The sequence below is a fragment of the Symphalangus syndactylus genome, chromosome 23 (assembly GCF_028878055.3).
Source record: "Symphalangus syndactylus isolate Jambi chromosome 23, NHGRI_mSymSyn1-v2.1_pri, whole genome shotgun sequence".
Lineage (NCBI taxonomy): Eukaryota > Metazoa > Chordata > Mammalia > Primates > Hylobatidae > Symphalangus > Symphalangus syndactylus.
Window position 1 is genome coordinate 27,923,663 of NC_072445.2, and position 13,787 is coordinate 27,937,449.

General features: G+C 36.7%; 1 protein-coding gene and 1 pseudogene across 2 annotated transcripts in view; both read left to right on the forward strand.

The window, feature by feature from the left end:
* Positions 1–7,233: 7,233 nt before the first annotated feature.
* FAM83B (family with sequence similarity 83 member B) overlaps positions 7,234–13,787 on the forward strand; it is a 216,347-nt gene continuing 209,793 nt past the window's right edge. Inside the window, exon 1 of one of the 2 annotated variants that reach the window (XM_055263906.2) lies at positions 7,234–7,306. The gene's annotated coding sequence lies outside the window, so the exon portion shown is untranslated. The remainder of the gene's footprint in view (positions 7,307–13,787) is intronic. The other variant, XM_055263907.2, reaches the window with a different exon arrangement.
* LOC129473429 (GTPase KRas-like) overlaps positions 13,124–13,787 on the forward strand; it is a 35,952-nt pseudogene continuing 35,288 nt past the window's right edge.

Below are 13,787 nucleotides of genomic sequence, written 5' to 3' on the forward strand. Positions count from 1 at the left end.
CTTTCAATGAAGCAATACCTGGTTTTGTTGAATCTTTTGTATGGTTTTTCACATCTCAGTTTCATTCAGTTCAGCTCTAATTTTGGATATTTTTTGTCTTCTGCTAGTTTTGGGGTTGGTTGGCTCTTGTTTTTCTCATTCTTCTAGGTGTGGTATTAGGTTGTTAATCTGAGATCTTTCTAACTTTTTGATGTGGGCATTTAGTGCTACACATTTCCCTCTTAACGCTGTCTTAGCTGTTACCCAGAGATTCTGGTATGTTGTTTCTTTGCTCTTTTTTTTTTTTTTTTTTTTTTTTGAGATGGAGTCTTGCTCTGTCACCCAGGCTAGAGTGCAGTGGCGTGATCTCAGCTCACTGCAACGTCTGCTGCCTCGTGGGTTCAAGTGATTCTCCTATCTCAGCCTCCTGAGTAGTTGAGATTACAGACACAAACCACCATGCCCCACTAATTTTTGTATTTTTAGTAGAGACAGGGTTTCGCCATGTTGGCGAGGCTGGTCTCAAACTCCTAACCTCAGGTGATCTGCCTGTCTTAGCCTCTCAAAGTGCTGGGATTACAGGTCTGAGCCACTGCACCCGGCCTGTTCTTATTAGTTTCAAATAACTTTTTGATCTGTGCTTTAATTTCATTGTTTACCCAAGAGTCATTCAGAAGCAGGGTGTTTCATTTCCAAGTAATTGTATTGTTTTGAGTGATTTTCTTGGCCTTAATTTCTACTTTTATTACATTGTGGTCCAAGAATGTCATTCATATAATTTTAGTATTTTGAATTCTCTGAGAAGTGTTTTATGGTTAATAGCATGTTCGATTTTAGTGTATGCGCCCTGTGCAAATGAGAAGAATGTATATTCTGTTGTTTTTGGGTGGAGTTCTGTAGATATTTGTTAGGTCCATTCAGTCAAGTGTAGAGTTCAGTTCCAATAGATCTTTGTTTGTTTTCTATCTCAATGATTTGTCTAGAATGTTGTAGAATGTTGTAAAATATTGAAGCCTCCTACTATTATTGTGTGGTTATGTAAATCTCTTCGAAAGTCTATAAAAACTTGCTTTATGAATCTGGGTGATCCTATGTCAGGTGCATATATGTTTAGAATAGTTAACTCTTCTTGTTGAATTGAACTCTTTACCATTGCATAATGTTCTTATTTGTCTTTTTTGATCATTGTTGGTTAAAAATCTGTTTTGTCTGAAATAAGAATAGCAATCCTTGCTTTTTGTTTTTGTTTTGTTTCTTTGTTTGCTGGGTAGATTTTTCTCCAACTCTTTACTTTGGGCCTATGGGTTTTATTGCACGTGAGATGAGTTTCTTGAAGACGGCATCTTGTGTCTTCCTTCGTTATCCAATTTGCCACTTGTGCCTTTTAATTGAGGCACTTAACCTGTTTGCATTCAATGTTAATATTAATATGTGTGGATTTGATCCTGTCATGGTGGTGTTGGCTGTTGTATATAGACTTGATTGTATAGTTACTTTATAGTGTCAGTGGTCTATGTGATTGTGTTTGTGTAGTGACTGTTGACAGTCTTTTGTTTCCATATTTGGGACTCCCTTAAGGACCTCTTGTAAGGCAGGTCTGGTGGTAACAAATTCCCTTAGCATTCACTTGTCTGAAAAGGATCTTATTTCTCCTTTGCATATGAAGCTTAGTTTGGCTGGTTATAAAATTATTGTTTGGAGTTTGTTTTTCTTTAAAGATGCCTAATATTAGGGGATACAGATTATCCCCTAATCTCTTCTGGCTTGTAGGGTTTCTGTTGAAAGGTCCACTGTTAGCCTGATGGGGTTCCCTTGGTAGGTGACCTGCCCCTTCTCTCTTGCTGCCTTAAAATTTTTTTTTTTCATGTTGACCTTGTGAAATCTGATAACTGTGTGTCTTGGGGATGGTCATCTTGTATAGTATCTTGCAGGGGTCTCTGCATTTCCTGAATCTGAATGTTGGTTTCTCCAGTGAGGTTGGGATAACTTTCATGGGTGATATCCTCAAATGTATTTTCCAAGTTGCTTACTTTTTCACCCTCTCTTTCAAAGACACCAATGAGTTGCAGATTTGGTTTCTTTACATAATCCCATATTTATTGGAGATTTTGGTTATTATTTTTCATTCTTTTTAAAATTTTTGTCTGATTGTGTTATTTTAGAGAGCCAGTCTTCAAGCTCTGAGATTCTTTCCTCAGCTTGGTGTATTTTGCTGTTAATACTTGTGATTGTGTTATGAAATTCTTGTAGTGAATTTGTTATCTCTATCAGGTCAGTTTCTTTCTTAAAATGGCCATTTTGTCTTTCAGCTCCTGTACCTTAGATTCCTTAGTTTGGGTTTCAATTTTCTCCTCAATATCAATGATCTTCATTCTTATCCATATTCTGAATTCTATGCCTGTATTTTTTTTTTTTTTTTCAGCCATTTCAGCCTGATTAAGAACCATTGTTTGTTCTAGTGTGGGAACCAGTGTGGTTGTATATAGGTGAGAAGACACTCTGGCTTTTTAAGTTGCCAGAGATCTTGTGCTGGTTCTTTTTCATCTGTGTGGGCTGATATTCCTTTGGTATGCATTTTGTTTTATGTTTTTTTGTTTTGTTTGTTTGTTTGTTTTTTCTGGCAGAGTCTTGCTCTGTCGCCAGGCTGCAGTGTGGTGGCGCCATGTTGGCTCACTGCTACCTCCGACTCCCTGGTTCAAGTGATTCTCCTGCTTCAGCCTCCCAAGTAGCTGGGATTACAGGCATGCATCACCACACCCAGCTAATTTTTGTATTTTTAGTAGAGACGGGGTTTCACCACATTGGCCAGGATGGTCTTGATCTCCTGACCTTGTGATCCACCCGCCTTGGCCTCCCAAAGTGCTGGGATTACAGGTGTGAGTCACCATGCCTGGCCTGTATGGGTTTGTGTTTTTTTTTTTTTATTTTTGTTTTGTTTTGTTTTTTGTTTGCTTTCTTTTATCTTCTTTGATACCCTTGGGAGGTTGATTGTGGCATAAAATAGATTCAGCTTACTGGCTTCAATTCTGGACAATTTCAGGGGGCCAAGTCTCAGCTGAGCACTCCTGAACTGTATGCTATAACTCTCGGAGGCTGGTACCTGGCCCCCAGCTTTGTTCTCTGTCTATTCACGGTTGGGAATCTGTTGCATTGGAGGGGGTTGAGGTGTTCCTGGTCTTCTGGCCTCAACACCCTCACATGGGGGTGCCGGCCAAAGTCAGGGTGGTGACAGTGGGATCCATGCTTGCATGCATGTGCCAAAAGCCAAAGTGGTGTGGCAGTGTGCATGTGTGTTAGCTGGGGTAGAGAAATGGTGGGACCCTTTGCCTTAGTTTTCACAGGCGCTGTATATTGGCCAAATATTCTGGTGTTGTATTTTGGGCTGCGATCCAGTAGGTGACTTAAGAGTGTCAACCAGCAGGTAGGCTTTTACTCTGGGCATAACTCTTTTGGGTTTTGGCACAGTTGGAAGTAGTGTTCTATGGTTGGGGGGCAAGGTCCACTTGGGGACCTTGGAGGCGCCCCCTCTGATTACTGGCTTCCTGCTCCCATTTCTTTTGTTGCGTGTTCTGGTCCACGCGGCTCCCTCAGACAGGGGCTGCAGTTGGAAGACAGGCCATATTCTTGATGTATAGGCTTTGCAGTGGGAGGCACACCCCACTCCTCCATTGGCCTGAGAACCCGGGAGTCTTACCTGTCTGAGTTATCTGAGAGTGAGGGCTCCTCCCTGCTTGGGCACCACCTGAGCCAGCAAGTCCCTCTTGACTAGGAGCTGTGGGGGGTGTGGGGTCACCTAATCAGCTGTCCAGGTGCTTTCCCGGGGACCATGGGGATGCGCCTGCCAGAGAGCTCAGGCAGAAGAGGGAAAGCTGGGCTGGAATCAATAGCAGGTGTGGCCTCTCTGGCTATGGGAGGCGAAAGTGGGTGGAGTTGCCCACTGAATTCAGGCCGAAGAAGTACTGCTGGGCTGGACGCTCTAGCAGTAGCGGCCCACCCAGCTACCAGCGTCGGGGGGTCGGTGCAGTTGCCTGACTTGCCATTCAAGTATTTCCCAGGACAACAGACCTGCCATTCAGGTATTTCCCAGGACAACAGGGAGGCTGCACCCACCAGCTGAGTTCAGGCAGAGGCAGGACTGCTGGGCCAGCTTCCGGCCCCAAGCCTTGTCTGGTGAGGGGGAGTGGGGAAATCTTACTGCTCCCAGGTGCCCCAACTGCAGCCTCTGTTAGGGCTATGGTACTGATGCCAGTGTGTTCTGGGGTCCAAGACTTGTAGAGGTCCCCTTGGACTTGGGAGTTGCCTCTGTAAAATATCCAGTGGCTCTCTGCCTCTGTTTAGGAATGCATGGGGTTGGGGGGTTGGGGGATGGGTGTGTAGGCACAGGGAGTCTCCCATCCTGTCTTGCACTGGTCCCTGTAGAGAGCGTGACTCCCCCGGGGACTCTCACTCATTCACCCTTTCCCGTGTCAGGCAGCTTCTCCTGGCTTCATGTTGATCCCAGAGAGGCAGCTGCCTAGCTTGGCTCCTCTCTGCACCCCCTGGAGGCCTGGATGGATGCTGACATGGTTTCTTAGGTGATCCTGGAGGCCTGGATGGATGCTGACATGGTTTCTTAGGTGATCAGCTTGGAAGGTTATTGTTCACTAGCCCGTTTGGTTCGTCTCTGTGAGAATGGTACATATAAGCTACTTCTAGTCTGCAATCTTGACCCAGTTTTCTAAATTTTAAATATAGCCCTAACTCATTATTTTTACTTTTCATGGCAGTAAGCAAGGCTACATAACTATGCAGAATTACTTGTGGGACAGATCCCTAATGTATACGAATTGGGGGTTTACAAATCTCCACATTTATGAGGTACTGTTTCAAAGTGAGTCAACCAATTAACAGCCCCACTAATGGTGTTTGAGAGTTCCAATTTCTTCACATCCTCACCAAGACAGGTATTGTGAAACCATCTAATTTTTGCTAATCCGATGGATGTATACTGGCATTTTATTATTGTTTTCATTTGTTTTTCTTATATTTTTATATGTTAATATGTTAAGAGAAGAAAAAATATGATTAGCCATTCCATTACTGGCCAATCATATTTCCCCTTCTCTGAAATGCCTGTTCATATTTTTGCCTGTATTCTTATTGTGCTGTTTATCTTTTTTAAACCGAGTTTTTGGAGCTTTTTTATGTTTTCTAAATATGATTCTTATGTTAAATAAAAGATCATGGCTTATTTTTAGACGTTATGACATTTTTAATATGTAAAAATTTTTCTTAATTTTAATAATTTCAAATGTAACAATTTTTTTAAAATGTGGTATATTTAATGTGTTTTGTTTAATAATTTTCTTGCTTCATTAAGGTCACAAAGATATATTTTTCAAGTTTTAAAGTCTTGCTTTTTACATTTAAGTCTTTGATCCACATGGAATTGATTTGTTTTGGCGTGATGTAATGTTCAAATCTAATTTTATATTTTTCTCTAAGATAACCTGCTTTCTTAATAACATTTTTTAAATAGCCCAACATTACTCAATCTGACATCTATCAAACTCTCAAATATAAGAAGAGATTCTGCCATATCAGTTGAAATAGTATCATGTCACTGAGGATTTTGGTATCTCATTTATGTATTCTGTATTGATTTCTTTTTATTTTATTTTATTTTTTTTTTTTTGAGACACAGTCTTACTGTGTCACCCAGGCTGGAGTGCAGTGGTGCTATCTCACCTCACTGCAGTGTCTGCCACTCAGGTTCAAGAGATTCTCCTGCCTCAGCCTCTTGAGTAGCTGGGATTATAGGCACCCACCACCAAGACCAGCTAATTTTTGTATTTTTAGTAGAGACGGGGTATCACCATGTTGGTCAGGCTGGTCTCAGACTCCTGACCTTGTGATCTGCCCCCCTTGACCTCCCAAAGTGCTGGGATTACAGGCGTGAGCCACTGTGCCTGGCTGTATTCTGTTTTCAATACCCACTACATTAATCACTATAGCTTTATAATACGAAGTGATTATCTGATAGCTTAACTCCTGTTGTCTGTTTTGTTTTGTTTTGTTTTGTTTTGTTTTTCCCAAACTGTCTATGTTTTGGGCTCTTCCCTATGAATTTTACTATCAACTTCTTATAACCTCCCACTCCTTGCCCCAAAATGCCTTATTGACATATTGATTCATTTACTTATTTTATAGATGATTTTTGGAAGAACTGTAATATTACATTTTTCAATTCATTCACTCAATTTTTTGTAATCTTCAACATATTTCAATTTTTTGTATAAAAAGTCTGACATATTTTGATATATTTATTGTAAATTTTTTAAAGTATAATACTTTATATGCTATTATAAATGAAATTTTTCTACTATGTTTTTAATTAAACTTTGATTTTAAAATAATTGCAGATTCATATGCAGTTATTACATGTAATCTAGATGAATGCATGTAAACTTTCCATGTGTTATAAAAATAGATTCATAAGGTATGTAACTACTTGGAATTGGCTATTTTTTTACTCAGCATAATTCTCTAGAAATTAATCTAGATTGTTGCAAATATCAATAGTTCCTTTTTATTTCTGAGTAGTATTCCATGATATGAATGAAGCAAAGTTTATTGAACAATTCACCTATTGAAGGACACATGGGTGGTCTCCAGTTTTTGGTTATTACAAGATGCTGTAAATATTTTCATATATGTTTGTGGGAATGCAAGTCTTCATTTCTTTAGAATAAATGCCTAGAAGTGCCATTACGGGGTTGTATGGTATTTGTATGTTTAGTTTTTAGAGAAACTCCAAACTATTTTTCCACCATGGATGTGCCATTTTATATTCCCACAAGAAATGTATGAGAGATCTAGCTACTCTGCATCCCCAGTATTTTGTGCTGTCACTTTAAAAAAAAAAAAAAAAGAAAAAAATAGTTTAGCAACTCTGGTTGATGTGTAATGATACTTATGTGGTTTTGATTTGCATGTTCCTAACAAATAATGACATTAAACATCTTTCCATGTCTTTATTTGCCATCTGTATATCCTCTTCATCTCATGATATGGTTTGGCTGTGTCCTCACCCAAATTTCATATTGAATTGTAGCTCCTATAATCCCCACGTGTCATGGGAGGGACCTGGCAGGAGGTAATTGAGTCATGGGTGTGGGTTTTTCCCATGTTGTTCTCCTGATAAGGAGTAAGTCACATGAGAACTGGTGGTTTTATAAAAGGACAGTTCCCCTGCACACACTCTCTTGCCTGCCACCATGTAAGACATCTCTTTGCATTTCCTTCATCTTCTGCTATGATTGTGAGGCCTCACCAGCCATTTGGAACTGTGAGTCCATTAAACTTCTTTCCCTCATACGTTATCCAGTCTTGGGTATGTCTTTATTAGCAGCATGAGAACAGACTAATACATCTCATTTGGCCATTTTCTAATTGTATCATTTGTTTGTTACTGTTGAGTTTTGAGAGTTCTTTATATATTCTAGATAGTCATCTTCTGTTGGATATGTTGTTTGAAAATGTTTTCTCCTAGTCTGCAGCTTATCTTTATCTTCATAATAAGGCCTTTCACAGAGAAAGAGTTTTTAATTTTAATGAAGTCCAATGTATTTTTTTTCTTTTACAGCTCACACTTTTAGTGTCATATTTAAGAACTCTTTGCCAAGCTCTAGATTTCAAAGAATTTCTTCTACGTTTTTTCTAAACATTTTATAGTTTCATGTTTTACATTTAAGTGAATGGTCCATTTCAAGTTAGTTTTTGTAGGTGTGGTGTTATTATAGACCAAGTTGTAATTTTTTGTCTATGGTGGTCTGTTTTGTTTTAATTTTTGTGAAGGGTGTGTGTGGGTCTAGATTCATTTTTTTTTGCATGTGGATATACGGTTTTTCTAGCACCATTTCTCCAAAAGCCTACCTTTGAGCCATTGAATTGCTTTTGCTCCTTTAACAAAGATCAGTTGACTGTGTTTATATGGATTTATTTCTGGGCTTTCTGTTCTCTTCCATTTATCTGTTTGTCCTTTCATCAATACCAAAATATATTGATCAGTAGTTTTATAGTATGTCTTGAAGTCTGGTAGTGTCAGTCCTCTAACTTCATTCTCCTTCAGTGTCATGTTGGCTATTATGGATATTTTGCCTCTCCATATAAACTTTAGAATATGGTTGTTGATATCCACAAATTAATTTGCCAAGATTTTGACTGGCATTCCACTGAGTCTATAGATCAAGTTGGGGAGAACTGATATCTTGACAGTATTGATCTTTATATCCATTAATATGAAATATCTCTTTATTTAGTCCTTTGATTTCTTTTACGAGAGTTTTGTCATTTTCCTCATCTAAACCTTGTACCCACTTGTTAGATTTATAGCTAAGTACTTCATTTGGGGAGTGCTAATGTAAAAGATATTTTGTATTTAATTTCAAATTCCACTTGTTCATTGCTGGCATATAGGAAATTGATGGGCTTTTGTAGGTTAACTTTGTATCTTGAAACCTTGTTATAATTGTTTATTACATCGAGAAGGGTTTTCTGGATGATTTTGTTAATACTCTACATAGATGATCGTGTCATCTGTGGACAAAAGCAATTTTACTTTTTACGTCTTAATCTGTATACCTTTGATTTTTTTCCAGTTTTTTTTGCAGATCTTGGTTGGAAAGCTAGTTCCTCAACATTATACATTATGTTACTTGTAGGTATTTTGTCTGTATTCTTTCTCAAGTTGAGGAAAATTTCCCTGTAGTCTTAGTTTGCTGAGAATTTTTAGCACAATTAGGTTTTAGTATCTGTCAAATACTTCTCCTGCATCTATTGTTATGTTCATATATTTTTCTTCTTGAGGCTGCTAATGTTATGGATTACATTAATTAATTTTAAATTTTCAACTAGCCTTACATACCTGAGATAAATCTCACTTGTTCATGGTAAATAATTCCTTGTACACATTGTTGCATTCAATTTGCTAATACTCTGTTATGGATTTTTTTGCATTTACATTCACGAGAGATACTGGTCTGTAGTTTTCTTTTCTTGAAATGTCTTTGTCTCATTTTGGTATTAGGGTAATGCTGAACTCACAGAATTAATTAGAAAGTATTCCCTCTGCTTCTATCATCTGAAAGAAGTTGTATAAAATTAGTATAATTTTTTCCTGAAGTGTTTAATAACTTCATCAATAAACTTATTTAAGCCTTATTAAGTTATTTAAATAACTTATTTAAAGAGATATTACTACAGGCCCTGCAAATATCTAAAGGATAATAAGAGAACAAATACTATGAACAATTCTAACACGTAAATTTGACACCTTAAATGAAATGTGCCAATTCCTTAAAAAACACAAATTACCACAACTCACTCAAAATGAAATAGACTTTTAAATAATATTTTTAACTATTAAGGAAATTAAATTTACAGTTTTTAAATTTAAAAAATCTTGTTCTGTTGCCTCACTGCTCTGGCTGGGACTTCAAGTATTATGTTGAATAAAAATGGTGAAACTGGGCATCCTTGTCTTGCTCTAGGTTTTAGAAGGAAAAATGTCAATATTTCCCCCATTTAGTATGATGTTAGCTGGGGGTTTGTCATATGCAGCCTTTGAGGCATTGAGGTATGTTTTTTCCATACCTAATTTGTTGAGTGTTTTTATTATAAAGGGATATTGAATTTTATCAAATACTTTATCTGTGTCTATTGAGATGATCATGTGGATTTGTCCTTGGTTCTGTGAATATGATGCATCACATTTATTAATTTGCATATGTTAAACCTTCCCAGTATCTTTGGAATGAATCTCGCTTGATCATGGTGAATGACCTTTTTAATGTGCTGTTGAATTTTGTTTGCTACTATTTTATCGAGGATTTTTGCATCAATTTTCACCAGGGATATTGGCCTGTAGTTTTTTATGTTGTGTCCTTGTCTGGCTTGGGTATAAGGGTGATAATGGCTTCATAGGATGAGTCTGGAAGAATTTTATTCTCTTTGATTTTTTTGGAATAGTTTGAAAAAATTGATATTAGTTCTTAAATGTTTGATAGAAGTCAACAGGAAAGCCGTCAGGTCCTGGGCCATTCTTTGATTGGAAATTTTTAATTGCTTATTCAATTTTCTTCTTATTGTTCTGCTTGGATTTTCTATTTCTTCCTGGTTTGATTTGGTAAGTTGTATGTGTCCAGGAGCTTATTCATTTCTTTTAGGTTTTCTGATTTGTTGGCATAAAGTTGTTCATAATAGTCTCTTATGATCTTCTATATCTCTATGGTATCAATTGTAATGTCTCAATTTTCATTCCTAATATTTATTTGAATCTGCTCTCTTTTTTTCTTAGTCTAGATAAAGGTTTGTCAATTTGTGTCATCTTTTCAAAAAAACTAACTCTTCCTTTCATTGATCTTTTGGGTTTTTTATCTCTATTTTATTTATTTCTGCTCTGATCTTTATTACTTTTACTCATTTTGGGTTTAGTTTATTCTTACTTTTCTAATTTCTTGATGTGCAACATTAGGTTGTTTATTTGAGATGTTTCTATTTTTTACATATAGTTGTTTATTGCTATGAACTCCCTTTTAGAACTGATTTTGCTGTATCTCATAGGTTTTGGTATATTGTCTTTCCATTTTTTTAATCTCAAAAATTTTTAAATTCTATTTTTAATTTTTTAATTTATCCATTCATTGCTCAGAATTATGTTATTTAATTTTCATGTGTTTGTATAGTTTTTAAAGATTCTCCTGTAAATGATTTTTAGTTTTATTCCATTGTGGTCAGAAAAGATACTTGATATGATTTCAATTTTTAAAAATTTGTTGAGACTTTTTTTGTGGCCTAACATATGGTCTATCATGGGGAAAGTTTCATCTGTTGATGACTGTGTACTGTGCAGCTTTTGGGTGGAATATTCTGTAAGTGTCTATTAGTTCCATTCAATCTAGAGTCTAGCTTAAATCCATGTTTCTTTACTTATTTTCTCTCTGAATGGTATAACCATTGCTGAAGGTGGAATGTTGAAGACACTTGCTATTATTATTGTATTGTTTTCTAACTCCCCCTTCAGATCAAATAATATTGGATATATTTAGATGCTCTGGTGTTGGGCACACTTATATTTATAATTGTTATATCCCTTGGCTGAATTAACCCCTTTATCAGTACGTAATGATAATCTTTGTCTGTTTTTACAGTTTCTGATTCAAATTCTATTTTGTCTGCTTTCTTTTGGTTTCCATTTTCATGGAATATTATTGCCCTTCCCTTTACTTTCAGTCTATGTGTGTCCTTACAGGTAAAATGAGTGTAATGCAGGCAGCGTATAGTTGGGTCTTGTTTTCTTATTTTGTTTTTGTTTTTATCCATTCAGTCACTCAGTATGTTTTAATTAGAGAACTTAATCCATTTACATTCAAGGTTATTATTGATAGGTAAGAACTTATTCCTGCCATTCTGTTCATTGTTTTCTAGTTATTTTGCAGAACTTCTGTTACTTTCTTTTATCTTGTTGTTTACCCTTGTGGCTTGGTTATTTTTTGTAGTGATAAGCTTTGATTCTTTCCCTCTCTCCTTTGTGTTTCTGTTATAATTTTCTGTTGTGACTACTCTGGGACTAATATTTAAAAACCTATGTGTTATAGAAGGCTATTTTAAGCTGACAATTTAACTTTGGTTGCATACAAATATTCTAGACTTTTACCCTCCCACCATTTATAATTTTTAAAATTTTTTGCCTAAATGTATTTTATATTGTGTAGTTCTTAACAACTTATTGTAGCTAAGGTTTTTGTTGACCATTTTGACTTTTAATCTTTATACTAGAGATTTTAAAGATTATATACCACCATTGTGGTAATGGAGTATTCTGAATTTGGTTATAAGTTTATATCACCAGTGAATTTTATACTTTCATGTGATTTCATGGTAGTAATTAATGTCCTTTCACTTCCAGTTGAAGCACTCCCTTAAGCATTTCTTGTAAGGCTAGTCTAGTGATTATGAATTCCCTCAAATTTTGTTAGGCTGGAAAAGCCTTTATTTCTCCTTCATTCCTAAAGAATAGCTTTGTTTGGTATAGTATTCTTGGTTGAGAGGTTTTTGCTTTGTTTTGTTTTGTTTTGTTTTTGTTTGTTTTTTTCTTTTGTTACTTTGAATATATCATCTCTTTGTCTCCTGGCCTGCAAAGTATCTTCTGAGAAATCTGCTGATAGTCTAATGGGGATTTTCTTATATGTAACCTGCTGTTTTTTTCCTGCTGCTTTTAGATTTCTCTCTTTGTCTTTGAATTTTGACAGTTTGATTTTAGTGTGCCTTAGAGAGGACTTCTTTGGGTTACGTGTAAATGAAATCCTTTGAGCTTTATGGACCTGGATGTCCATATCTCTCCTAAGATTTGGGAAAGTTTTAGCTATTATTTTCTTAAGTAGGCAGCCTTTCTTCATCTCTTCTACCTCTGAAACTTACAATGTGAACATGTGTTTGCTTTATGGTGTTCCATAGATTTTGTAAACTTTGTTTGCTTTTTTTCATTTTCTTCCCTCTGAGTTATTATAAGAGACTTGCCTCAAGGTCAGAAATTCTGCTTGATCTAGTGTGCTGTTGAAGTTCTCAATTATATTTTTAATTTTATTCATTGAGGTCTTCAGCTCCAAGATTTCTGTTTGTTTTTGTTATATGATATGTAGCTTTTTGTTAATCTTCTCAGATTATAAATTGTTTTTCTGATTTTGATGAATTGTCTATATAATCTTGTATCTCACTGAGTTTTATTAAGATCATTATTATAAATTTTTTTAGGCAATTTGTAAATTTGCTTTTTCAGGCTCAGTTACTAGAAGTTCATTGTGGGGCTTTTTTTTTGGCAATTTCATATTTTCCTACTTTTTAAATGTTTCTTGTTTTCCTGTGTTGAAATTTGTGCATCTGCTGGAATGGTTACCTCTTCCAATTTTGTAGAGTAGCTTTAGTAGAAAAAAGTTTTCATCTGTAGATATGTTCTAGGGTGTTGGTTAGGTAGGGAGCATTGGTTTTGGTTCTGGGTGGTCATAATCTCCCCACTGAGTGTCAGGTCACTGGGCTATTCTATGCACTAAGAATGAACCAATGCTGCTTAACCACCAGATTGGGTGTGGCCTCACTACTGGGAGCTTGTTCCCAGAGGGCAGGGTGCCTCATGGGCTTAGACGGTGGTGTTATGGTCATTCTGCTGGGCTTAGGCTTTTGTATAGCCAGGACTAGGGCACTATAGACACTGGGATGGTGAAACAGATTATTTTGAGTTGTTTATTCCCAGGAGGTAGAGAACTACAGCTGTTCAACTAGGAAATAATGTTCTAGCATGTGTGAGCACGGTAAGTGGTGGTGAAATCTCAAGGATGGGGAAATGCCATGGGGCATTTTGCTTTTTTTTCTATGTGTCCTGCCTGAGTCTCCATGCCCTACAAGGTCTTTACTGTGAATCTACTGTACTCCAGTGCTCTCCTTCCAATACTCTCGTTGAAATGTGGTAGCCTACTCATTGTTTTGGTCATTTTATGTGAGGGTGATGAGTATTAGGTACCTCTAGTCAGTCATCTTGCTCACTGTTTTTTTTTTTCTCTCTTTTTTTTTTTTTTGGACACAGAGTCTCACTTTGTCACCCCGGCTGGAGTGCTCACTGCAACCTCCAGCTTCTGGGTTTAAGCAATTTTTGTGTCTCAGCCTCCCCAAATAGCTAGAACTACAGGCATGCACCACCATGTCTGGCTAATTTTTTGTATTTTATTAAAGATGGAGTTTCATCATGTTGCCCATGGTGGTCTCGAACTCCTGAG